Below are 23847 nucleotides of genomic sequence, written 5' to 3'. Positions count from 1 at the left end.
TGCTTCCAGCTCTTTGGGAAGCTAAGAAACAACTCGCTCTGCACAGTGCTCTTACAGCCTACTGCGAACATCTCTTACAAAGGCCTGTGAAACGCAGTTTCTCTGCAGGCCTGACCTGGCTGAAGTAGAAGTTATGCTGTGGGAGGGCTACATTGCTCTAGAGCTTCAAGGCTGAAAGCCCTGCCTTGTTTCCAAAGGGAAAGATACGCCAAAAAGCATATTGCTTCCAGTTCTTTGGGAAGCTAAGAAACAAATCGCTCTGCACAGTGTTCTTACAGCCTACTGGGAACATCTCTTACAAATGCCTGTGAAACGCAGTTTCTTTGCAGAGCTGATCTGGGTGAAGTAGAACTCCTGCTCTGGGTATGCTACATTGCCCTAGAGCTTCAAGGCGCAAAGCCCTGCCTTGTTCCCAAAGGGGGCGATAGGCCCCAAATCATCTTGCATCCAGCTCTTTGGGAAGCTAAGAAACAACTCGCTCTGCACAGTGCTCTTACAGGCTACCTGGAACATCTCTTACAAAGGCCTGTGAAACGCATTTTCTTCGCTGCCCTGATCTGGCTGACGTTGAACTACTGCTCTGCCGTGTGCTGCATTGCCCACATGATGCAAGGCGCAAAGTCCTGCCTTGTTTGCGAATGGGGAGATAGGCCCCAAAGCATCTTGCTTCCAGCTCTTTCGGAAGCTAAGAAACAACTCGCTCTGCACAGTGCTCTTACAGCCTACCGGGAACATCTCTTACAAAGGCCTGTGAAACGCAATTTCATTCTGGGCCTCCTCTGGCTGAAGTAGAACTTCTGCTCTGCCATGTGCTACATTGCCCTAGAGCTTCAAGACTCAAAGCCCTGCCTTGTTTCCAAAGGGGAAGACAGGCCCCAAAGCATCTTGCTTCCAGCTCATTGGGAAGCTAAGAAACAACTCAGTCTGCACAGTGCTCTTACAGACAACTGGGAACATCTCTTCCAAAGGCCTGTGAAACGCAGTTTCTTGGCAGGCCTGATCTGGCTGAAGTAGAACTTCTGCGGTGGGTGTGCTACATTGCTCTAGAGCTTCAAGGCTGAAAGCCCTGCCTTGTTTCCAAAGGGAAAGATACGCCAAAAAGCATATTGCTTCCAGTTCTTTGGGAAGCTAAGAAACAAATCGCTCTGCACAGTGTTCTTACAGACTACTGGGAACATCTCTTACAAAGGCCCGTGAAACGCAGTCTCTTTGAAGGCCTGATCTATCTGAAGTAGAACTTCTGCTCTGGGTGTGCTACATTGCCCTAGAGCTTCAAGGCCCAAAGCCGTGCCTTGTTTCCAAAGGGGGAGATAGGCTCCAAAGCATCTTGCTTCCAGCTCTTTGGGAAGCTGAGAAACAACTCGCTGTCCACAGTGCTCTTACAGCCTACCGGGAACATCTCTTACAAAGGCATGGGAAACGCAATTTCTTTGCAGGCCTGATCTGGCTGAAGTATAACTTCTGCTCTGGCTGTGCTATATTGCCCTAGAGATTCAAGGCACAAAGTGCTGAATTGTTTAGAAACTTCTCAGATAGGCACCAAAGCATCTTGCTTCCAGCTCTTTGGGAAGCTAAGAAACAACTCGCTCGGCACAGTTCTCTTACAGCCTATCGGGAACATCTCTTACAAAGGCCTGTGAAACGCAGTTTCTTTGCAGGCTGATCTGGCTGAAGTAGTTCTTCTGCACTGGGTGTGCTAGGTTGCCCTTGAGCTTCAAGGCACAAAGTGCTGAATTGTTTCCAAAGGCGGAGATAGGCCCCAAAGCGTCTTGCTTCCAGCTCTTTGGGAAGCTAAGAAACAACTCGCTCTGCACAGTGCTCTTACAGCCTACTGCGAACATCTCTTACAAAGGCCTGTGAAACGCAGTTTCTCTGCAGGCCTGACCTGGCTGAAGTAGAAGTTATGCTGTGGGAGGGCTACATTGCTCTAGAGCTTCAAGGCTGAAAGCCCTGCCTTGTTTCCAAAGGGAAAGATACGCCAAAAAGCATATTGCTTCCAGTTCTTTGGGAAGCTAAGAAACAAATCGCTCTGCACAGTGTTCTTACAGCCTACTGGGAACATCTCTTACAAATGCCTGTGAAACGCAGTTTCTTTGCAGAGCTGATCTGGGTGAAGTAGAACTCCTGCTCTGGGTATGCTACATTGCCCTAGAGCTTCAAGGCGCAAAGCCCTGCCTTGTTCCCAAAGGGGGCGATAGGCCCCAAATCATCTTGCATCCAGCTCTTTGGGAAGCTAAGAAACAACTCGCTCTGCACAGTGCTCTTACAGGCTACCTGGAACATCTCTTACAAAGGCCTGTGAAACGCATTTTCTTCGCTGCCCTGATCTGGCTGACGTTGAACTACTGCTCTGCCGTGTGCTGCATTGCCCACATGATGCAAGGCGCAAAGTCCTGCCTTGTTTGCGAATGGGGAGATAGGCCCCAAAGCATCTTGCTTCCAGCTCTTTCGGAAGCTAAGAAACAACTCGCTCTGCACAGTGCTCTTACAGCCTACCGGGAACATCTCTTACAAAGGCCTGTGAAACGCAATTTCATTCTGGGCCTCCTCTGGCTGAAGTAGAACTTCTGCTCTGCCATGTGCTACATTGCCCTAGAGCTTCAAGACTCAAAGCCCTGCCTTGTTTCCAAAGGGGAAGACAGGCCCCAAAGCATCTTGCTTCCAGCTCATTGGGAAGCTAAGAAACAACTCAGTCTGCACAGTGCTCTTACAGACAACTGGGAACATCTCTTCCAAAGGCCTGTGAAACGCAGTTTCTTGGCAGGCCTGATCTGGCTGAAGTAGAACTTCTGCGGTGGGTGTGCTACATTGCTCTAGAGCTTCAAGGCTGAAAGCCCTGCCTTGTTTCCAAAGGGAAAGATACGCCAAAAAGCATATTGCTTCCAGTTCTTTGGGAAGCTAAGAAACAAATCGCTCTGCACAGTGTTCTTACAGACTACTGGGAACATCTCTTACAAAGGCCCGTGAAACGCAGTCTCTTTGAAGGCCTGATCTATCTGAAGTAGAACTTCTGCTCTGGGTGTGCTACATTGCCCTAGAGCTTCAAGGCCCAAAGCCGTGCCTTGTTTCCAAAGGGGGAGATAGGCTCCAAAGCATCTTGCTTCCAGCTCTTTGGGAAGCTGAGAAACAACTCGCTGTCCACAGTGCTCTTACAGCCTACCGGGAACATCTCTTACAAAGGCATGGGAAACGCAATTTCTTTGCAGGCCTGATCTGGCTGAAGTATAACTTCTGCTCTGGCTGTGCTATATTGCCCTAGAGATTCAAGGCACAAAGTGCTGAATTGTTTAGAAACTTCTCAGATAGGCACCAAAGCATCTTGCTTCCAGCTCTTTGGGAAGCTAAGAAACAACTCGCTCGGCACAGTTCTCTTACAGCCTATCGGGAACATCTCTTACAAAGGCCTGTGAAACGCAGTTTCTTTGCAGGCTGATCTGGCTGAAGTAGTTCTTCTGCACTGGGTGTGCTAGGTTGCCCTTGAGCTTCAAGGCACAAAGTGCTGAATTGTTTCCAAAGGCGGAGATAGGCCCCAAAGCGTCTTGCTTCCAGCTCTTTGGGAAGCTAAGAAACAACTCGCTCTGCACAGTGCTCTTACAGCCTACTGCGAACATCTCTTACAAAGGCCTGTGAAACGCAGTTTCTCTGCAGGCCTGACCTGGCTGAAGTAGAAGTTATGCTGTGGGAGGGCTACATTGCTCTAGAGCTTCAAGGCTGAAAGCCCTGCCTTGTTTCCAAAGGGAAAGATACGCCAAAAAGCATATTGCTTCCAGTTCTTTGGGAAGCTAAGAAACAAATCGCTCTGCACAGTGTTCTTACAGCCTACTGGGAACATCTCTTACAAATGCCTGTGAAACGCAGTTTCTTTGCAGAGCTGATCTGGGTGAAGTAGAACTCCTGCTCTGGGTATGCTACATTGCCCTAGAGCTTCAAGGCGCAAAGCCCTGCCTTGTTCCCAAAGGGGGCGATAGGCCCCAAATCATCTTGCATCCAGCTCTTTGGGAAGCTAAGAAACAACTCGCTCTGCACAGTGCTCTTACAGGCTACCTGGAACATCTCTTACAAAGGCCTGTGAATGCATTTTCTTCGCTGCCCTGATCTGGCTGACGTTGAACTACTGCTCTGCCGTGTGCTGCATTGCCCACATGATGCAAGGCGCAAAGTCCTGCCTTGTTTGCGAATGGGGAGATAGGCCCCAAAGCATCTTGCTTCCAGCTCTTTCGGAAGCTAAGAAACAACTCGCTCTGCACAGTGCTCTTACAGCCTACTGCGAACATCTCTTACAAAGGCCTGTGAAAGGCAGTTTCTCTGCAGGCCTGACCTGGCTGAAGTAGAAGTTATGCTGTGGGAGGGCTACATTGCTCTAGAGCTTCAAGGCTGAAAGCCCTGCCTTGTTTCCAAAGGGAAAGATACGCCAAAAAGCATATTGCTTCCAGTTCTTTGGGAAGCTAAGAAACAAATCGCTCTGCACAGTGTTCTTACAGCCTACTGGGAACATCTCTTACAAATGCCTGTGAAACGCAGTTTCTTTGCAGAGCTGATCTGGGTGAAGTAGAACTCCTGCTCTGGGTATGCTACATTGCCCTAGAGCTTCAAGGCGCAAAGCCCTGCCTTGTTCCCAAAGGGGGCGATAGGCCCCAAATCATCTTGCATCCAGCTCTTTGGGAAGCTAAGAAACAACTCGCTCTGCACAGTGCTCTTACAGGCTACCTGGAACATCTCTTACAAAGGCCTGTGAAACGCATTTTCTTCGCTGCCCTGATCTGGCTGACGTTGAACTACTGCTCTGCCGTGTGCTGCATTGCCCACATGATGCAAGGCGCAAAGTCCTGCCTTGTTTGCGAATGGGGAGATAGGCCCCAAAGCATCTTGCTTCCAGCTCTTTCGGAAGCTAAGAAACAACTCGCTCTGCACAGTGCTCTTACAGCCTACCGGGAACATCTCTTACAAAGGCCTGTGAAACGCAATTTCATTCTGGGCCTCCTCTGGCTGAAGTAGAACTTCTGCTCTGCCATGTGCTACATTGCCCTAGAGCTTCAAGACTCAAAGCCCTGCCTTGTTTCCAAAGGGGAAGACAGGCCCCAAAGCATCTTGCTTCCAGCTCATTGGGAAGCTAAGAAACAACTCAGTCTGCACAGTGCTCTTACAGACAACTGGGAACATCTCTTCCAAAGGCCTGTGAAACGCAGTTTCTTGGCAGGCCTGATCTGGCTGAAGTAGAACTTCTGCGGTGGGTGTGCTACATTGCTCTAGAGCTTCAAGGCTGAAAGCCCTGCCTTGTTTCCAAAGGGAAAGATACGCCAAAAAGCATATTGCTTCCAGTTCTTTGGGAAGCTAAGAAACAAATCGCTCTGCACAGTGTTCTTACAGACTACTGGGAACATCTCTTACAAAGGCCCGTGAAACGCAGTCTCTTTGAAGGCCTGATCTATCTGAAGTAGAACTTCTGCTCTGGGTGTGCTACATTGCCCTAGAGCTTCAAGGCCCAAAGCCGTGCCTTGTTTCCAAAGGGGGAGATAGGCTCCAAAGCATCTTGCTTCCAGCTCTTTGGGAAGCTGAGAAACAACTCGCTGTCCACAGTGCTCTTACAGCCTACCGGGAACATCTCTTACAAAGGCATGGGAAACGCAATTTCTTTGCAGGCCTGATCTGGCTGAAGTATAACTTCTGCTCTGGCTGTGCTATATTGCCCTAGAGATTCAAGGCACAAAGTGCTGAATTGTTTAGAAACTTCTCAGATAGGCACCAAAGCATCTTGCTTCCAGCTCTTTGGGAAGCTAAGAAACAACTCGCTCGGCACAGTTCTCTTACAGCCTATCGGGAACATCTCTTACAAAGGCCTGTGAAACGCAGTTTCTTTGCAGGCTGATCTGGCTGAAGTAGTTCTTCTGCACTGGGTGTGCTAGGTTGCCCTTGAGCTTCAAGGCACAAAGTGCTGAATTGTTTCCAAAGGCGGAGATAGGCCCCAAAGCGTCTTGCTTCCAGCTCTTTGGGAAGCTAAGAAACAACTCGCTCTGCACAGTGCTCTTACAGCCTACTGCGAACATCTCTTACAAAGGCCTGTGAAACGCAGTTTCTCTGCAGGCCTGACCTGGCTGAAGTAGAAGTTATGCTGTGGGAGGGCTACATTGCTCTAGAGCTTCAAGGCTGAAAGCCCTGCCTTGTTTCCAAAGGGAAAGATACGCCAAAAAGCATATTGCTTCCAGTTCTTTGGGAAGCTAAGAAACAAATCGCTCTGCACAGTGTTCTTACAGCCTACTGGGAACATCTCTTACAAATGCCTGTGAAACGCAGTTTCTTTGCAGAGCTGATCTGGGTGAAGTAGAACTCCTGCTCTGGGTATGCTACATTGCCCTAGAGCTTCAAGGCGCAAAGCCCTGCCTTGTTCCCAAAGGGGGCGATAGGCCCCAAATCATCTTGCATCCAGCTCTTTGGGAAGCTAAGAAACAACTCGCTCTGCACAGTGCTCTTACAGGCTACCTGGAACATCTCTTACAAAGGCCTGTGAATGCATTTTCTTCGCTGCCCTGATCTGGCTGACGTTGAACTACTGCTCTGCCGTGTGCTGCATTGCCCACATGATGCAAGGCGCAAAGTCCTGCCTTGTTTGCGAATGGGGAGATAGGCCCCAAAGCATCTTGCTTCCAGCTCTTTCGGAAGCTAAGAAACAACTCGCTCTGCACAGTGCTCTTACAGCCTACTGCGAACATCTCTTACAAAGGCCTGTGAAAGGCAGTTTCTCTGCAGGCCTGACCTGGCTGAAGTAGAAGTTATGCTGTGGGAGGGCTACATTGCTCTAGAGCTTCAAGGCTGAAAGCCCTGCCTTGTTTCCAAAGGGAAAGATACGCCAAAAAGCATATTGCTTCCAGTTCTTTGGGAAGCTAAGAAACAAATCGCTCTGCACAGTGTTCTTACAGCCTACTGGGAACATCTCTTACAAATGCCTGTGAAACGCAGTTTCTTTGCAGAGCTGATCTGGGTGAAGTAGAACTCCTGCTCTGGGTATGCTACATTGCCCTAGAGCTTCAAGGCGCAAAGCCCTGCCTTGTTCCCAAAGGGGGCGATAGGCCCCAAATCATCTTGCATCCAGCTCTTTGGGAAGCTAAGAAACAACTCGCTCTGCACAGTGCTCTTACAGGCTACCTGGAACATCTCTTACAAAGGCCTGTGAAACGCATTTTCTTCGCTGCCCTGATCTGGCTGACGTTGAACTACTGCTCTGCCGTGTGCTGCATTGCCCACATGATGCAAGGCGCAAAGTCCTGCCTTGTTTGCGAATGGGGAGATAGGCCCCAAAGCATCTTGCTTCCAGCTCTTTCGGAAGCTGAGAAACAACTCGCTCTGCACAGTGCTCTTACAGCCTACCGGGAACATCTCTTACAAAGGCCTGTGAAACGCAATTTCATTCTGGGCCTCCTCTGGCTGAAGTAGAACTTCTGCTCTGCCATGTGCTACATTGCCCTAGAGCTTCAAGACTCAAAGCCCTGCCTTGTTTCCAAAGGGGAAGACAGGCCCCAAAGCATCTTGCTTCCAGCTCATTGGGAAGCTAAGAAACAACTCAGTCTGCACAGTGCTCTTACAGACAACTGGGAACATCTCTTCCAAAGGCCTGTGAAACGCAGTTTCTTGGCAGGCCTGATCTGGCTGAAGTAGAACTTCTGCGGTGGGTGTGCTACATTGCTCTAGAGCTTCAAGGCTGAAAGCCCTGCCTTGTTTCCAAAGGGAAAGATACGCCAAAAAGCATATTGCTTCCAGTTCTTTGGGAAGCTAAGAAACAAATCGCTCTGCACAGTGTTCTTACAGACTACTGGGAACATCTCTTACAAAGGCCCCTGAAACGCAGTCTCTTTGAAGGCCTGATCTATCTGAAGTAGAACTTCTGCTCTGGGTGTGCTACATTGCCCTAGAGCTTCAAGGCCCAAAGCCGTGCCTTGTTTCCAAAGGGGGAGATAGGCTCCAAAGCATCTTGCTTCCAGCTCTTTGGGAAGCTGAGAAACAACTCGCTGTCCACAGTGCTCTTACAGCCTACCGGGAACATCTCTTACAAAGGCATGGGAAACGCAATTTCTTTGCAGGCCTGATCTGGCTGAAGTATAACTTCTGCTCTGGCTGTGCTATATTGCCCTAGAGATTCAAGGCACAAAGTGCTGAATTGTTTAGAAACTTCTCAGATAGGCACCAAAGCATCTTGCTTCCAGCTCTTTGGGAAGCTAAGAAACAACTCGCTCGGCACAGTTCTCTTACAGCCTATCGGGAACATCTCTTACAAAGGCCTGTGAAACGCAGTTTCTTTGCAGGCTGATCTGGCTGAAGTAGTTCTTCTGCACTGGGTGTGCTAGGTTGCCCTTGAGCTTCAAGGCACAAAGTGCTGAATTGTTTCCAAAGGCGGAGATAGGCCCCAAAGCGTCTTGCTTCCAGCTCTTTGGGAAGCTAAGAAACAACTCGCTCTGCACAGTGCTCTTACAGCCTACTGCGAACATCTCTTACAAAGGCCTGTGAAACGCAGTTTCTCTGCAGGCCTGACCTGGCTGAAGTAGAAGTTATGCTGTGGGAGGGCTACATTGCTCTAGAGCTTCAAGGCTGAAAGCCCTGCCTTGTTTCCAAAGGGAAAGATACGCCAAAAAGCATATTGCTTCCAGTTCTTTGGGAAGCTAAGAAACAAATCGCTCTGCACAGTGTTCTTACAGCCTACTGGGAACATCTCTTACAAATGCCTGTGAAACGCAGTTTCTTTGCAGAGCTGATCTGGGTGAAGTAGAACTCCTGCTCTGGGTATGCTACATTGCCCTAGAGCTTCAAGGCGCAAAGCCCTGCCTTGTTCCCAAAGGGGGCGATAGGCCCCAAATCATCTTGCATCCAGCTCTTTGGGAAGCTAAGAAACAACTCGCTCTGCACAGTGCTCTTACAGGCTACCTGGAACATCTCTTACAAAGGCCTTTGAAACGCATTTTCTTCGCTGCCCTGATCTGGCTGACGTTGAACTACTGCTCTGCCGTGTGCTGCATTGCCCACATGATGCAAGGCGCAAAGTACTGCCTTGTTTGCGAATGGGGAGATAGGCCCCAAAGCATCTTGCTTCCAGCTCTTTCAGAAGCTGAGAAACAACTCGCTCTGCACAGTGCTCTTACAGCCTACCGGGAACATCTCTTACAAAGGCCTGTGAAACGCAATTTCATTCTGGGCCTCCTCTGGCTGAAGTAGAACTTCTGCTCTGCCATGTGCTACATTGCCCTAGAGCTTCAAGACTCAAAGCCCTGCCTTGTTTCCAAAGGGGAAGACAGGCCCCAAAGCATCTTGCTTCCAGCTCATTGGGAAGCTAAGAAACAACTCAGTCTGCACAGTGCTCTTACAGACAACTGGGAACATCTCTTCCAAAGGCCTGTGAAACGCAGTTTCTTGGCAGGCCTGATCTGGCTGAAGTAGAACTTCTGCGGTGGGTGTGCTACATTGCTCTAGAGCTTCAAGGCTGAAAGCCCTGCCTTGTTTCCAAAGGGAAAGATACGCCAAAAAGCATATTGCTTCCAGTTCTTTGGGAAGCTAAGAAACAAATCGCTCTGCACAGTGTTCTTACAGACTACTGGGAACATCTCTTACAAAGGCCCGTGAAACGCAGTCTCTTTGAAGGCCTGATCTATCTGAAGTAGAACTTCTGCTCTGGGTGTGCTACATTGCCCTAGAGCTTCAAGGCCCAAAGCCGTGCCTTGTTTCCAAAGGGGGAGATAGGCTCCAAAGCATCTTGCTTCCAGCTCTTTGGGAAGCTGAGAAACAACTCGCTGTCCACAGTGCTCTTACAGCCTACCGGGAACATCTCTTACAAAGGCATGGGAAACGCAATTTCTTTGCAGGCCTGATCTGGCTGAAGTATAACTTCTGCTCTGGCTGTGCTATATTGCCCTAGAGATTCAAGGCACAAAGTGCTGAATTGTTTAGAAACTTCTCAGATAGGCACCAAAGCATCTTGCTTCCAGCTCTTTGGGAAGCTAAGAAACAACTCGCTCGGCACAGTTCTCTTACAGCCTATCGGGAACATCTCTTACAAAGGCCTGTGAAACGCAGTTTCTTTGCAGGCTGATCTGGCTGAAGTAGTTCTTCTGCACTGGGTGTGCTACGTTGCCCTTGAGCTTCAAGGCACAAAGTGCTGAATTGTTTCCAAAGGCGGAGATAGGCCCCAAAGCGTCTTGCTTCCAGCTCTTTGGGAAGCTAAGAAACAACTCGCTCTGCACAGTGCTCTTACAGCCTACTGCGAACATCTCTTACAAAGGCCTGTGAAACGCAGTTTCTCTGCAGGCCTGACCTGGCTGAAGTAGAAGTTATGCTGTGGGAGGGCTACATTGCTCTAGAGCTTCAAGGCTGAAAGCCCTGCCTTGTTTCCAAAGGGAAAGATACGCCAAAAAGCATATTGCTTCCAGTTCTTTGGGAAGCTAAGAAACAAATCGCTCTGCACAGTGTTCTTACAGCCTACTGGGAACATCTCTTACAAATGCCTGTGAAACGCAGTTTCTTTGCAGAGCTGATCTGGGTGAAGTAGAACTCCTGCTCTGGGTATGCTACATTGCCCTAGAGCTTCAAGGCGCAAAGCCCTGCCTTGTTCCCAAAGGGGGCGATAGGCCCCAAATCATCTTGCATCCAGCTCTTTGGGAAGCTAAGAAACAACTCGCTCTGCACAGTGCTCTTACAGGCTACCTGGAACATCTCTTACAAAGGCCTGTGAATGCATTTTCTTCGCTGCCCTGATCTGGCTGACGTTGAACTACTGCTCTGCCGTGTGCTGCATTGCCCACATGATGCAAGGCGCAAAGTCCTGCCTTGTTTGCGAATGGGGAGATAGGCCCCAAAGCATCTTGCTTCCAGCTCTTTCGGAAGCTAAGAAACAACTCGCTCTGCACAGTGCTCTTACAGCCTACTGCGAACATCTCTTACAAAGGCCTGTGAAAGGCAGTTTCTCTGCAGGCCTGACCTGGCTGAAGTAGAAGTTATGCTGTGGGAGGGCTACATTGCTCTAGAGCTTCAAGGCTGAAAGCCCTGCCTTGTTTCCAAAGGGAAAGATACGCCAAAAAGCATATTGCTTCCAGTTCTTTGGGAAGCTAAGAAACAAATCGCTCTGCACAGTGTTCTTACAGCCTACTGGGAACATCTCTTACAAATGCCTGTGAAACGCAGTTTCTTTGCAGAGCTGATCTGGGTGAAGTAGAACTCCTGCTCTGGGTATGCTACATTGCCCTAGAGCTTCAAGGCGCAAAGCCCTGCCTTGTTCCCAAAGGGGGCGATAGGCCCCAAATCATCTTGCATCCAGCTCTTTGGGAAGCTAAGAAACAACTCGCTCTGCACAGTGCTCTTACAGGCTACCTGGAACATCTCTTACAAAGGCCTGTGAAACGCATTTTCTTCGCTGCCCTGATCTGGCTGACGTTGAACTACTGCTCTGCCGTGTGCTGCATTGCCCACATGATGCAAGGCGCAAAGTCCTGCCTTGTTTGCGAATGGGGAGATAGGCCCCAAAGCATCTTGCTTCCAGCTCTTTCGGAAGCTAAGAAACAACTCGCTCTGCACAGTGCTCTTACAGCCTACCGGGAACATCTCTTACAAAGGCCTGTGAAACGCAATTTCATTCTGGGCCTCCTCTGGCTGAAGTAGAACTTCTGCTCTGCCATGTGCTACATTGCCCTAGAGCTTCAAGACTCAAAGCCCTGCCTTGTTTCCAAAGGGGAAGACAGGCCCCAAAGCATCTTGCTTCCAGCTCATTGGGAAGCTAAGAAACAACTCAGTCTGCACAGTGCTCTTACAGACAACTGGGAACATCTCTTCCAAAGGCCTGTGAAACGCAGTTTCTTGGCAGGCCTGATCTGGCTGAAGTAGAACTTCTGCGGTGGGTGTGCTACATTGCTCTAGAGCTTCAAGGCTGAAAGCCCTGCCTTGTTTCCAAAGGGAAAGATACGCCAAAAAGCATATTTCTTCCATTTCTTTGGGAAGCTCAGAAACAAATCGCTCTGCACAGTGTTCTTACAGACTACTGGGAACATCTCTTACAAAGGCCCCTGAAACGCAGTCTCTTTGAAGGCCTGATCTATCTGAAGTAGAACTTCTGCTCTGGGTGTGCTACATTGCCCTAGAGCTTCAAGGCCCAAAGCCGTGCCTTGTTTCCAAAGGGGGAGATAGGCTCCAAAGCAACTTGCTTCCAGCTCTTTGGGAAGCTGAGAAACAACTCGCTGTCCACAGTGCTCTTACAGCCTACCGGGAACATCTCTTACAAAGGCATGGGAAACGCAATTTCTTTGCAGGCCTGATCTGGCTGAAGTATAACTTCTGCTCTGGCTGTGCTATATTGCCCTAGAGATTCAAGGCACAAAGTGCTGAATTGTTTAGAAACTTCTCAGATAGGCACCAAAGCATCTTGCTTCCAGCTCTTTGGGAAGCTAAGAAACAACTCGCTCGGCACAGTTCTCTTACAGCCTATCGGGAACATCTCTTACAAAGGCCTGTGAAACGCAGTTTCTTTGCAGGCTGATCTGGCTGAAGTAGTTCTTCTGCACTGGGTGTGCTACGTTGCCCTTGAGCTTCAAGGCACAAAGTGCTGAATTGTTTCCAAAGGCGGAGATAGGCCCCAAAGCGTCTTGCTTCCAGCTCTTTGGGAAGCTAAGAAACAACTCGCTCTGCACAGTGCTCTTACAGCCTACTGCGAACATCTCTTACAAAGGCCTGTGAAACGCAGTTTCTCTGCAGGCCTGACCTGGCTGAAGTAGAAGTTATGCTGTGGGAGGGCTACATTGCTCTAGAGCTTCAAGGCTGAAAGCCCTGCCTTGTTTCCAAAGGGAAAGATACGCCAAAAAGCATATTGCTTCCAGTTCTTTGGGAAGCTAAGAAACAAATCGCTCTGCACAGTGTTCTTACAGCCTACTGGGAACATCTCTTACAAATGCCTGTGAAACGCAGTTTCTTTGCAGAGCTGATCTGGGTGAAGTAGAACTCCTGCTCTGGGTATGCTACATTGCCCTAGAGCTTCAAGGCGCAAAGCCCTGCCTTGTTCCCAAAGGGGGCGATAGGCCCCAAATCATCTTGCATCCAGCTCTTTGGGAAGCTAAGAAACAACTCGCTCTGCACAGTGCTCTTACAGGCTACCTGGAACATCTCTTACAAAGGCCTGTGAATGCATTTTCTTCGCTGCCCTGATCTGGCTGACGTTGAACTACTGCTCTGCCGTGTGCTGCATTGCCCACATGATGCAAGGCGCAAAGTCCTGCCTTGTTTGCGAATGGGGAGATAGGCCCCAAAGCATCTTGCTTCCAGCTCTTTCGGAAGCTAAGAAACAACTCGCTCTGCACAGTGCTCTTACAGCCTACTGCGAACATCTCTTACAAAGGCCTGTGAAAGGCAGTTTCTCTGCAGGCCTGACCTGGCTGAAGTAGAAGTTATGCTGTGGGAGGGCTACATTGCTCTAGAGCTTCAAGGCTGAAAGCCCTGCCTTGTTTCCAAAGGGAAAGATACGCCAAAAAGCATATTGCTTCCAGTTCTTTGGGAAGCTAAGAAACAAATCGCTCTGCACAGTGTTCTTACAGCCTACTGGGAACATCTCTTACAAATGCCTGTGAAACGCAGTTTCTTTGCAGAGCTGATCTGGGTGAAGTAGAACTCCTGCTCTGGGTATGCTACATTGCCCTAGAGCTTCAAGGCGCAAAGCCCTGCCTTGTTCCCAAAGGGGGCGATAGGCCCCAAATCATCTTGCATCCAGCTCTTTGGGAAGCTAAGAAACAACTCGCTCTGCACAGTGCTCTTACAGGCTACCTGGAACATCTCTTACAAAGGCCTGTGAAACGCATTTTCTTCGCTGCCCTGATCTGGCTGACGTTGAACTACTGCTCTGCCGTGTGCTGCATTGCCCACATGATGCAAGGCGCAAAGTCCTGCCTTGTTTGCGAATGGGGAGATAGGCCCCAAAGCATCTTGCTTCCAGCTCTTTCGGAAGCTGAGAAACAACTCGCTCTGCACAGTGCTCTTACAGCCTACCGGGAACATCTCTTACAAAGGCCTGTGAAACGCAATTTCATTCTGGGCCTCCTCTGGCTGAAGTAGAACTTCTGCTCTGCCATGTGCTACATTGCCCTAGAGCTTCAAGACTCAAAGCCCTGCCTTGTTTCCAAAGGGGAAGACAGGCCCCAAAGCATCTTGCTTCCAGCTCATTGGGAAGCTAAGAAACAACTCAGTCTGCACAGTGCTCTTACAGACAACTGGGAACATCTCTTCCAAAGGCCTGTGAAACGCAGTTTCTTGGCAGGCCTGATCTGGCTGAAGTAGAACTTCTGCGGTGGGTGTGCTACATTGCTCTAGAGCTTCAAGGCTGAAAGCCCTGCCTTGTTTCCAAAGGGAAAGATACGCCAAAAAGCATATTGCTTCCAGTTCTTTGGGAAGCTAAGAAACAAATCGCTCTGCACAGTGTTCTTACAGACTACTGGGAACATCTCTTACAAAGGCCCCTGAAACGCAGTCTCTTTGAAGGCCTGATCTATCTGAAGTAGAACTTCTGCTCTGGGTGTGCTACATTGCCCTAGAGCTTCAAGGCCCAAAGCCGTGCCTTGTTTCCAAAGGGGGAGATAGGCTCCAAAGCATCTTGCTTCCAGCTCTTTGGGAAGCTGAGAAACAACTCGCTGTCCACAGTGCTCTTACAGCCTACCGGGAACATCTCTTACAAAGGCATGGGAAACGCAATTTCTTTGCAGGCCTGATCTGGCTGAAGTATAACTTCTGCTCTGGCTGTGCTATATTGCCCTAGAGATTCAAGGCACAAAGTGCTGAATTGTTTAGAAACTTCTCAGATAGGCACCAAAGCATCTTGCTTCCAGCTCTTTGGGAAGCTAAGAAACAACTCGCTCGGCACAGTTCTCTTACAGCCTATCGGGAACATCTCTTACAAAGGCCTGTGAAACGCAGTTTCTTTGCAGGCTGATCTGGCTGAAGTAGTTCTTCTGCACTGGGTGTGCTAGGTTGCCCTTGAGCTTCAAGGCACAAAGTGCTGAATTGTTTCCAAAGGCGGAGATAGGCCCCAAAGCGTCTTGCTTCCAGCTCTTTGGGAAGCTAAGAAACAACTCGCTCTGCACAGTGCTCTTACAGCCTACTGCGAACATCTCTTACAAAGGCCTGTGAAACGCAGTTTCTCTGCAGGCCTGACCTGGCTGAAGTAGAAGTTATGCTGTGGGAGGGCTACATTGCTCTAGAGCTTCAAGGCTGAAAGCCCTGCCTTGTTTCCAAAGGGAAAGATACGCCAAAAAGCATATTGCTTCCAGTTCTTTGGGAAGCTAAGAAACAAATCGCTCTGCACAGTGTTCTTACAGCCTACTGGGAACATCTCTTACAAATGCCTGTGAAACGCAGTTTCTTTGCAGAGCTGATCTGGGTGAAGTAGAACTCCTGCTCTGGGTATGCTACATTGCCCTAGAGCTTCAAGGCGCAAAGCCCTGCCTTGTTCCCAAAGGGGGCGATAGGCCCCAAATCATCTTGCATCCAGCTCTTTGGGAAGCTAAGAAACAACTCGCTCTGCACAGTGCTCTTACAGGCTACCTGGAACATCTCTTACAAAGGCCTTTGAAACGCATTTTCTTCGCTGCCCTGATCTGGCTGACGTTGAACTACTGCTCTGCCGTGTGCTGCATTGCCCACATGATGCAAGGCGCAAAGTACTGCCTTGTTTGCGAATGGGGAGATAGGCCCCAAAGCATCTTGCTTCCAGCTCTTTCGGAAGCTGAGAAACAACTCGCTCTGCACAGTGCTCTTACAGCCTACCGGGAACATCTCTTACAAAGGCCTGTGAAACGCAATTTCATTCTGGGCCTCCTCTGGCTGAAGTAGAACTTCTGCTCTGCCATGTGCTACATTGCCCTAGAGCTTCAAGACTCAAAGCCCTGCCTTGTTTCCAAAGGGGAAGACAGGCCCCAAAGCATCTTGCTTCCAGCTCATTGGGAAGCTAAGAAACAACTCAGTCTGCACAGTGCTCTTACAGACAACTGGGAACATCTCTTCCAAAGGCCTGTGAAACGCAGTTTCTTGGCAGGCCTGATCTGGCTGAAGTAGAACTTCTGCGGTGGGTGTGCTACATTGCTGTAGAGCTTCAAGGCTGAAAGCCCTGCCTTGTTTCCAAAGGGAAAGATACGCCAAAAAGCATATTGCTTCCAGTTCTTTGGGAAGCTAAGAAACAAATCGCTCTGCACAGTGTTCTTACAGACTACTGGGAACATCTCTTACAAAGGCCCGTGAAACGCAGTCTCTTTGAAGGCCTGATCTATCTGAAGTAGAACTTCTGCTCTGGGTGTGCTACATTGCCCTAGAGCTTCAAGGCCCAAAGCCGTGCCTTGTTTCCAAAGGGGGAGATAGGCTCCAAAGCATCTTGCTTCCAGCTCTTTGGGAAGCTGAGAAACAACTCGCTGTCCACAGTGCTCTTACAGCCTACCGGGAACATCTCTTACAAAGGCATGGGAAACGCAATTTCTTTGCAGGCCTGATCTGGCTGAAGTATAACTTCTGCTCTGGCTGTGCTATATTGCCCTAGAGATTCAAGGCACAAAGTGCTGAATTGTTTAGAAACTTCTCAGATAGGCACCAAAGCATCTTGCTTCCAGCTCTTTGGGAAGCTAAGAAACAACTCGCTCGGCACAGTTCTCTTACAGCCTATCGGGAACATCTCTTACAAAGGCCTGTGAAACGCAGTTTCTTTGCAGGCTGATCTGGCTGAAGTAGTTCTTCTGCACTGGGTGTGCTACGTTGCCCTTGAGCTTCAAGGCACAAAGTGCTGAATTGTTTCCAAAGGCGGAGATAGGCCCCAAAGCGTCTTGCTTCCAGCTCTTTGGGAAGCTAAGAAACAACTCGCTCTGCACAGTGCTCTTACAGCCTACTGCGAACATCTCTTACAAAGGCCTGTGAAACGCAGTTTCTCTGCAGGCCTGACCTGGCTGAAGTAGAAGTTATGCTGTGGGAGGGCTACATTGCTCTAGAGCTTCAAGGCTGAAAGCCCTGCCTTGTTTCCAAAGGGAAAGATACGCCAAAAAGCATATTGCTTCCAGTTCTTTGGGAAGCTAAGAAACAAATCGCTCTGCACAGTGTTCTTACAGCCTACTGGGAACATCTCTTACAAATGCCTGTGAAACGCAGTTTCTTTGCAGAGCTGATCTGGGTGAAGTAGAACTCCTGCTCTGGGTATGCTACATTGCCCTAGAGCTTCAAGGCGCAAAGCCCTGCCTTGTTCCCAAAGGGGGCGATAGGCCCCAAATCATCTTGCATCCAGCTCTTTGGGAAGCTAAGAAACAACTCGCTCTGCACAGTGCTCTTACAGGCTACCTGGAACATCTCTTACAAAGGCCTGTGAATGCATTTTCTTCGCTGCCCTGATCTGGCTGACGTTGAACTACTGCTCTGCCGTGTGCTGCATTGCCCACATGATGCAAGGCGCAAAGTCCTGCCTTGTTTGCGAATGGGGAGATAGGCCCCAAAGCATCTTGCTTCCAGCTCTTTCGGAAGCTAAGAAACAACTCGCTCTGCACAGTGCTCTTACAGCCTACTGCGAACATCTCTTACAAAGGCCTGTGAAAGGCAGTTTCTCTGCAGGCCTGACCTGGCTGAAGTAGAAGTTATGCTGTGGGAGGGCTACATTGCTCTAGAGCTTCAAGGCTGAAAGCCCTGCCTTGTTTCCAAAGGGAAAGATACGCCAAAAAGCATATTGCTTCCAGTTCTTTGGGAAGCTAAGAAACAAATCGCTCTGCACAGTGTTCTTACAGCCTACTGGGAACATCTCTTACAAATGCCTGTGAAACGCAGTTTCTTTGCAGAGCTGATCTGGGTGAAGTAGAACTCCTGCTCTGGGTATGCTACATTGCCCTAGAGCTTCAAGGCGCAAAGCCCTGCCTTGTTCCCAAAGGGGGCGATAGGCCCCAAATCATCTTGCATCCAGCTCTTTGGGAAGCTAAGAAACAACTCGCTCTGCACAGTGCTCTTACAGGCTACCTGGAACATCTCTTACAAAGGCCTGTGAAACGCATTTTCTTCGCTGCCCTGATCTGGCTGACGTTGAACTACTGCTCTGCCGTGTGCTGCATTGCCCACATGATGCAAGGCGCAAAGTCCTGCCTTGTTTGCGAATGGGGAGATAGGCCCCAAAGCATCTTGCTTCCAGCTCTTTCGGAAGCTAAGAAACAACTCGCTCTGCACAGTGCTCTTACAGCCTACCGGGAACATCTCTTACAAAGGCCTGTGAAACGCAATTTCATTCTGGGCCTCCTCTGGCTGAAGTAGAACTTCTGCTCTGCCATGTGCTACATTGCCCTAGAGCTTCAAGACTCAAAGCCCTGCCTTGTTTCCAAAGGGGAAGACAGGCCCCAAAGCATCTTGCTTCCAGCTCATTGGGAAGCTAAGAAACAACTCAGTCTGCACAGTGCTCTTACAGACAACTGGGAACATCTCTTCCAAAGGCCTGTGAAACGCAGTTTCTTGGCAGGCCTGATCTGGCTGAAGTAGAACTTCTGCGGTGGGTGTGCTACATTGCTCTAGAGCTTCAAGGCTGAAAGCCCTGCCTTGTTTCCAAAGGGAAAGATACGCCAAAAAGCATATTTCTTCCATTTCTTTGGGAAGCTCAGAAACAAATCGCTCTGCACAGTGTTCTTACAGACTACTGGGAACATCTCTTACAAAGGCCCCTGAAACGCAGTCTCTTTGAAGGCCTGATCTATCTGAAGTAGAACTTCTGCTCTGGGTGTGCTACATTGCCCTAGAGCTTCAAGGCCCAAAGCCGTGCCTTGTTTCCAAAGGGGGAGATAGGCTCCAAAGCAACTTGCTTCCAGCTCTTTGGGAAGCTGAGAAACAACTCGCTGTCCACAGTGCTCTTACAGCCTACCGGGAACATCTCTTACAAAGGCATGGGAAACGCAATTTCTTTGCAGGCCTGATCTGGCTGAAGTATAACTTCTGCTCTGGCTGTGCTATATTGCCCTAGAGATTCAAGGCACAAAGTGCTGAATTGTTTAGAAACTTCTCAGATAGGCACCAAAGCATCTTGCTTCCAGCTCTTTGGGAAGCTAAGAAACAACTCGCTCGGCACAGTTCTCTTACAGCCTATCGGGAACATCTCTTACAAAGGCCTGTGAAACGCAGTTTCTTTGCAGGCTGATCTGGCTGAAGTAGTTCTTCTGCACTGGGTGTGCTACGTTGCCCTTGAGCTTCAAGGCACAAAGTGCTGAATTGTTTCCAAAGGCGGAGATAGGCCCCAAAGCGTCTTGCTTCCAGCTCTTTGGGAAGCTAAGAAACAACTCGCTCTGCACAGTGCTCTTACAGCCTACTGCGAACATCTCTTACAAAGGCCTGTGAAACGCAGTTTCTCTGCAGGCCTGACCTGGCTGAAGTAGAAGTTATGCTGTGGGAGGGCTACATTGCTCTAGAGCTTCAAGGCTGAAAGCCCTGCCTTGTTTCCAAAGGGAAAGATACGCCAAAAAGCATATTGCTTCCAGTTCTTTGGGAAGCTAAGAAACAAATCGCTCTGCACAGTGTTCTTACAGCCTACTGGGAACATCTCTTACAAATGCCTGTGAAACGCAGTTTCTTTGCAGAGCTGATCTGGGTGAAGTAGAACTCCTGCTCTGGGTATGCTACATTGCCCTAGAGCTTCAAGGCGCAAAGCCCTGCCTTGTTCCCAAAGGGGGCGATAGGCCCCAAATCATCTTGCATCCAGCTCTTTGGGAAGCTAAGAAACAACTCGCTCTGCACAGTGCTCTTACAGGCTACCTGGAACATCTCTTACAAAGGCCTGTGAATGCATTTTCTTCGCTGCCCTGATCTGGCTGACGTTGAACTACTGCTCTGCCGTGTGCTGCATTGCCCACATGATGCAAGGCGCAAAGTCCTGCCTTGTTTGTGAATGGGGAGATAGGCCCCAAAGCATCTTGCTTCCAGCTCTTTCGGAAGCTAAGAAACAACTCGCTCTGCACAGTGCTCTTACAGCCTACTGCGAACATCTCTTACAAAGGCCTGTGAAAGGCAGTTTCTCTGCAGGCCTGACCTGGCTGAAGTAGAAGTTATGCTGTGGGAGGGCTACATTGCTCTAGAGCTTCAAGGCTGAAAGCCCTGCCTTGTTTCCAAAGGGAAAGATACGCCAAAAAGCATATTGCTTCCAGTTCTTTGGGAAGCTAAGAAACAAATCGCTCTGCACAGTGTTCTTACAGCCTACTGGGAACATCTCTTACAAATGCCTGTGAAACGCAGTTTCTTTGCAGAGCTGATCTGGGTGAAGTAGAACTCCTGCTCTGGGTATGCTACATTGCCCTAGAGCTTCAAGGCGCAAAGCCCTGCCTTGTTCCCAAAGGGGGCGATAGGCCCCAAATCATCTTGCATCCAGCTCTTTGGGAAGCTAAGAAACAACTCGCTCTGCACAGTGCTCTTACAGGCTACCTGGAACATCTCTTACAAAGGCCTGTGAAACGCATTTTCTTCGCTGCCCTGATCTGGCTGACGTTGAACTACTGCTCTGCCGTGTGCTGCATTGCCCACATGATGCAAGGCGCAAAGTCCTGCCTTGTTTGCGAATGGGGAGATAGGCCCCAAAGCATCTTGCTTCCAGCTCTTTCGGAAGCTAAGAAACAACTCGCTCTGCACAGTGCTCTTACAGCCTACCGGGAACATCTCTTACAAAGGCCTGTGAAACGCAATTTCATTCTGGGCCTCCTCTGGCTGAAGTAGAACTTCTGCTCTGCCATGTGCTACATTGCCCTAGAGCTTCAAGACTCAAAGCCCTGCCTTGTTTCCAAAGGGGAAGACAGGCCCCAAAGCATCTTGCTTCCAGCTCATTGGGAAGCTAAGAAACAACTCAGTCTGCACAGTGCTCTTACAGACAACTGGGAACATCTCTTCCAAAGGCCTGTGAAACGCAGTTTCTTGGCAGGCCTGATCTGGCTGAAGTAGAACTTCTGCGGTGGGTGTGCTACATTGCTCTAGAGCTTCAAGGCTGAAAGCCCTGCCTTGTTTCCAAAGGGAAAGATACGCCAAAAAGCATATTTCTTCCATTTCTTTGGGAAGCTCAGAAACAAATCGCTCTGCACAGTGTTCTTACAGACTACTGGGAACATCTCTTACAAAGGCCCCTGAAACGCAGTCTCTTTGAAGGCCTGATCTATCTGAAGTAGAACTTCTGCTCTGGGTGTGCTACATTGCCCTAGAGCTTCAAGGCCCAAAGCCGTGCCTTGTTTCCAAAGGGGGAGATAGGCTCCAAAGCAACTTGCTTCCAGCTCTTTGGGAAGCTGAGAAACAACTCGCTGTCCACAGTGCTCTTACAGCCTACCGGGAACATCTCTTACAAAGGCATGGGAAACGCAATTTCTTTGCAGGCCTGATCTGGCTGAAGTATAACTTCTGCTCTGGCTGTGCTATATTGCCCTAGAGATTCAAGGCACAAAGTGCTGAATTGTTTAGAAACTTCTCAGATAGGCACCAAAGCATCTTGCTTCCAGCTCTTTGGGAAGCTAAGAAACAACTCGCTCGGCACAGTTCTCTTACAGCCTATCGGGAACATCTCTTACAAAGGCCTGTGAAACGCAGTTTCTTTGCAGGCTGATCTGGCTGAAGTAGTTCTTCTGCACTGGGTGTGCTACGTTGCCCTTGAGCTTCAAGGCACAAAGTGCTGAATTGTTTCCAAAGGCGGAGATAGGCCCCAAAGCGTCTTGCTTCCAGCTCTTTGGGAAGCTAAGAAACAACTCGCTCTGCACAGTGCTCTTACAGCCTACTGCGAACATCTCTTACAAAGGCCTGTGAAACGCAGTTTCTCTGCAGGCCTGACCTGGCTGAAGTAGAAGTTATGCTGTGGGAGGGCTACATTGCTCTAGAGCTTCAAGGCTGAAAGCCCTGCCTTGTTTCCAAAGGGAAAGATACGCCAAAAAGCATATTGCTTCCAGTTCTTTGGGAAGCTAAGAAACAAATCGCTCTGCACAGTGTTCTTACAGCCTACTGGGAACATCTCTTACAAATGCCTGTGAAACGCAGTTTCTTTGCAGAGCTGATCTGGGTGAAGTAGAACTCCTGCTCTGGGTATGCTACATTGCCCTAGAGCTTCAAGGCGCAAAGCCCTGCCTTGTTCCCAAAGGGGGCGATAGGCCCCAAATCATCTTGCATCCAGCTCTTTGGGAAGCTAAGAAACAACTCGCTCTGCACAGTGCTCTTACAGGCTACCTGGAACATCTCTTACAAAGGCCTGTGAATGCATTTTCTTCGCTGCCCTGATCTGGCTGACGTTGAACTACTGCTCTGCCGTGTGCTGCATTGCCCACATGATGCAAGGCGCAAAGTCCTGCCTTGTTTGCGAATGGGCAGATAGGCCCCAAAGCATCTTGCTTCCAGCTCTTTCGGAAGCTAAGAAACAACTCGCTCTGCACAGTGCTCTTACAGCCTACTGCGAACATCTCTTACAAAGGCCTGTGAAAGGCAGTTTCTCTGCAGGCCTGACCTGGCTGAAGTAGAAGTTATGCTGTGGGAGGGCTACATTGCTCTAGAGCTTCAAGGCTGAAAGCCCTGCCTTGTTTCCAAAGGGAAAGATACGCCAAAAAGCATATTGCTTCCAGTTCTTTGGGAAGCTAAGAAACAAATCGCTCTGCACAGTGTTCTTACAGCCTACTGGGAACATCTCTTACAAATGCCTGTGAAACGCAGTTTCTTTGCAGAGCTGATCTGGGTGAAGTAGAACTCCTGCTCTGGGTATGCTACATTGCCCTAGAGCTTCAAGGCGCAAAGCCCTGCCTTGTTCCCAAAGGGGGCGATAGGCCCCAAATCATCTTGCATCCAGCTCTTTGGGAAGCTAAGAAACAACTCGCTCTGCACAGTGCTCTTACAGGCTACCTGGAACATCTCTTACAAAGGCCTGTGAAACGCATTTTCTTCGCTGCCCTGATCTGGCTGACGTTGAACTACTGCTCTGCCGTGTGCTGCATTGCCCACATGATGCAAGGCGCAAAGTCCTGCCTTGTTTGCGAATGGGGAGATAGGCCCCAAAGCATCTTGCTTCCAGCTCTTTCGGAAGCTAAGAAACAACTCGCTCTGCACAGTGCTCTTACAGCCTACCGGGAACATCTCTTACAAAGGCCTGTGAAACGCAATTTCATTCTGGGCCTCCTCTGGCTGAAGTAGAACTTCTGCTCTGCCATGTGCTACATTGCCCTAGAGCTTCAAGACTCAAAGCCCTGCCTTGTTTCCAAAGGGGAAGACAGGCCCCAAAGCATCTTGCTTCCAGCTCATTGGGAAGCTAAGAAACAACTCAGTCTGCACAGTGCTCTTACAGACAACTGGGAACATCTCTTCCAAAGGCCTGTGAAACGCAGTTTCTTGGGAGGCCTGATCTGGCTGAAGTAGAACTTCTGCGGTGGGTGTGCTACATTGCTCTAGAGCTTCAAGGCTGAAAGCCCTGCCTTGTTTCCAAAGGGAAAGATACGCCAAAAAGCATATTGCTTCCAGTTCTTTGGGAAGCTCAGAAACAAATCGCTCTGCACAGTGTTCTTACAGACTACTGGGAACATCTCTTACAAAGGCCCCTGAAACGCAGTCTCTTTGAAGGCCTGATCTATCTGAAGTAGAACTTCTGCTCTGGGTGTGCTACATTGCCCTAGAGCTTCAAGGCCCAAAGCCGTGCCTTGTTTCCAAAGGGGGAGATAGGCTCCAAAGCATCTTGCTTCCAGCTCTTTGGGAAGCTGAGAAACAACTCGCTGTCCACAGTGCTCTTACAGCCTACCGGGAACATCTCTTACAAAGGCATGGGAAACGCAATTTCTTTGCAGGCCTGATCTGGCTGAAGTATAACTTCTGCTCTGGCTGTGCTATATTGCCCTAGAGATTCAAGGCACAAAG

The sequence above is a fragment of the Equus asinus genome, chromosome 1, assembly GCF_041296235.1.
Source record: "Equus asinus isolate D_3611 breed Donkey chromosome 1, EquAss-T2T_v2, whole genome shotgun sequence".
NCBI classification, from domain to species: Eukaryota; Metazoa; Chordata; class Mammalia; order Perissodactyla; family Equidae; genus Equus; species Equus asinus.
The sequence above is the reverse complement of the archived record's forward strand: the minus strand, read 5'-3'. Positions refer to the sequence as shown.